This window comes from Schistocerca nitens, chromosome 2, assembly GCF_023898315.1.
Source record: "Schistocerca nitens isolate TAMUIC-IGC-003100 chromosome 2, iqSchNite1.1, whole genome shotgun sequence".
Taxonomy (NCBI): domain Eukaryota; kingdom Metazoa; phylum Arthropoda; class Insecta; order Orthoptera; family Acrididae; genus Schistocerca; species Schistocerca nitens.
The window spans coordinates 456,413,144-456,416,555 of NC_064615.1; the positions used below are offsets into that span (position 1 = coordinate 456,413,144).

Sequence of the window (3,412 nt, forward strand, 5' to 3'; positions counted from 1 at the left end):
CCCTGTCAAACAGTTATAGTGTTCATTTCACATTGAATTAGCCCTATTTACAGTTTAGTATTCTAGAACTATAGCTGGGTTAAATATTTTGAACATTGCTCCAGCCTGTAACGTGTGATTTGGGGAGAGGTAGGAGTCTGATTTTGGCATTGAGTTGTGGAGGCATGGCCTTAATTTAACAAATAATTTATTAAACATAAAGTGTTCATGACAACAGAAAAAACAAATGAACAGAATTCGGCTTGCAACCAAACATGGTTCTACAAATCGGCGCTCAAACAAAAGAATAAGAATTACACTGCTCTCAACACAGTGAAACAGAGATGCGTAAAACAGAATTAAAATCAGTTTTACCCCAGCTCACGTAATCAAGCAACAACAATAATAATTACAATGTATGATTCTACAGACTGTCAGATTCAATAAATATAGCTTCTGTAATTGAGCAGAGGGTGCCAAGACATTCTCAAACTTAATTAAAATGATCCACATAGCACTAGCTAAACAATTGCCTACGACTATTCCCATCACCAACTAGTCACTACGACAAGATACCATGAGCTATCTACACGACTGTCTACTCATCTCGTGTATCCCCGAGTCCTGGACGACCACGAATCCAAGACGGCCCCTCACTGTTCAGCAAGGGGCTAGAGGAAAAGATGCATGCACTTAGTAGGTTTATTGTGGAAACTTCCAAACAGTTAACTTAGTAGATATAACTGAAAGAGACAATAAAAGTACCGGTACACAGAAAATAAAATCAGATAAAAACCTCCCATAGTCAGTATAGATGCCACTTAATCCTCCTCACTGGGATGGTCCACGGAATATGCAGTGTCACTGCCATTGTCATGGTTATCTTGCATTTTTTCCCACAGTAGTGTGTCTTCACTACCATCTAATATGTTTATTACACTGCACTTCTTAAAGCCGTTCACAACTGATGCACTGGATATGTGTGCAAGCAGTCTGCTTCCATTTCGCAATTAGAGATACTGAAGCATCGTCACCTTCCTGGTGGATGTCAGGGCTTGACCATTTTTAAGTAACTATTTGCTGCAAGCTGGTTGGCCTTTAAATGGATTATTCACCACCAAATCTAGCACTTGTAGTTGCGAAGCCATGCCTACTGCAGTGACCTGGATGTAATTTCATTTTTACCTTCACTGTTGGTGTCAAATGCGCCTTAGGAGCATCAAGGACCAAAATCCCACGAGTCTTTAGGAGAGCACCCGATCTCCTGCTCCAGACGGTACAGAGCCAGTTTTTAACCAAGTCATTGGTCGTCCATTATTTTTTGTTGCAGGGAAATACGATACCAATCAGCAGCTATTCCTTCGGCATGGATTTACGCCTGAGGATGACATAAGGCCGCATCTTCGTTCCACGGTAATCACACACTCAAAGAAAACTATATATTGACAAACAGCCAGCACGGATTCAGAAGATATCGTTCTTGTGAAACAAAACTAGCTCTTTATTCTCGCAAAATAATAAGTGCTATCGACAGGGGACGTCAAACTAATTCTATATTTTTAGATTTCCAGAATGCCTTGGCACAGTTTCTCACAAGCGACGTCTAATTAAATTGCGTGACGATGGAGTGACGTCTCAGTTGTGAGAGTGCATTCATGATTTCCTGTCAAAGGGGTCACAGTTCGTAATAACTGACGGAAAGTCATCGAATAAAACAGAGGTAATATCTGGCGTTCCTCAAGGAAGTGCTATAGCTCCTCTGTTGTTCCTGATTTACGTAATAGACTTGGGAGGCTCTCTGAGCAGATGATGCTGTAATTTTCCGTCATGTAATGTCATCAGGTGATCAAAACGAATTGCAAAATGATTTAGAAAGACATCCGTACATTGCAAAAAGTGGCAGTTGTCTCTAAGTCTTGAAAAGTGTCATGTCATCCACATCAGCACTAAAAATAGCACTCCGTCTTCAGGCCACGAGTGGCCTACCGGGACCATGCGACCGCCGAGTCATCCCCGTGGAGGATGCGGATAGGAGGAGCGTGGGGTCAGCACACCGCTCTCCAGGTCGTAAGATGATATTCTTGACCGAAGCCGCTACTATGCGGCCGAGTAGCTCCTTAATTGGCATCGCGAGGCTGAGTGCACTCCGAAAAATGGCAACAGCGCTTGGCGGCCTGGATGGTCACCCATTCAAGTGCCGACCACGCCCGACAGCGCTTAACTTCGGTGATCTCACGGGAACCGGTGTATCCACCGCGGCAAAGCCGTTGCCCAGCACTAAAAATAATCCACTAAATTTCATTTACAAGACAAATAACACAAATTTAAAGGCTATAAACTTAACTAAATACTCAGGTATTACAATTATGAATAACTTAAATTGGAACAATTACATTGATAATGTAGGGGGAAGGCAAATCAAAGACTGTGATTTATTGGCAGAACGCTTAGAAAATACGACAGATATTTGATAACGTAACTTTTTCAGAAAGATTAGCTCAGTTAAAACATTACTTCGCTACACTGAATGAACGACCATAGTTGTCTTACCTGACTACACAGACACCGAGAGGAATCTTGTTATAGCTATTTCACATTACAAATTCAGTTCATTTACAGTACCAATGTACAGAATGTTTAACAGAGTTTCAATAGATTCATAACAGGTCAACCAGTTTTTAGCTTGATGCAGAATAATTTGAATTAGTGACCTTAATAATCAGTAATTATGCCTGAATCGAGAGATAAATCTATTTTACCTACTTAAATGCATAAAGGCTATTGTAATGTTATAAGTGCATATGTTTATGTATGAGTAATTGCGTGTGTGAGTGAAAACTTTCGTTTATCATTAATTAATAAGCGAAGACGTGAGACATTAGTTCAGAGTAGACGTTCCTGACTTATTCCAATAAAACAGTATCCAGTGAACAGTCATTCCAGTTTTGGATAGGAACAGTGACTTTTAGTACAGCCTTCATACATATATAGTGCAAGAACAGTATTCCAATGTTAGTTGGTCACACATATTATTAGTATTAAACGTTTCAAACAATGTTTTATGTGTCTGTCTTCACTGCATTGTTTTTTGAAAAGTTTTACCTTGAGAATCTAGAATGGAACTAGAAGAAGAACTTTACTATCTGCTCCAGTAAGAGATTAAATACAAAGTACAGAAAATATAAAATAAATACGATATACCTCTCATTCTGCCGCACTACAACAAGTCATAACCACATAAAAATGAGTCAGAAATACTATGTGTGCTTCAACGCAATATACATTGGATGCAAAGCTATATTAGAGATTATTGATGTACGCATAATGTACAGATTATTATACAAAATAATTAAAAAAGTGATTCATTTAAAAGTACAGTTTTTTAAAGTATTGTCAGTTGTATTTAAATAGGCTAAAAGATGTTTTAAAAAAA

The 3,412-nt window shown here is 39.0% G+C and overlaps 1 pseudogene; it reads right to left on the bottom strand.

The window, feature by feature from the left end:
• Positions 1-2,133: 2,133 nt before the first annotated feature.
• On the bottom strand, positions 2,134-2,251 carry LOC126238173 (5S ribosomal RNA; annotated as a pseudogene).
• Between the last annotated feature and the right edge of the window lie 1,161 nt (positions 2,252-3,412).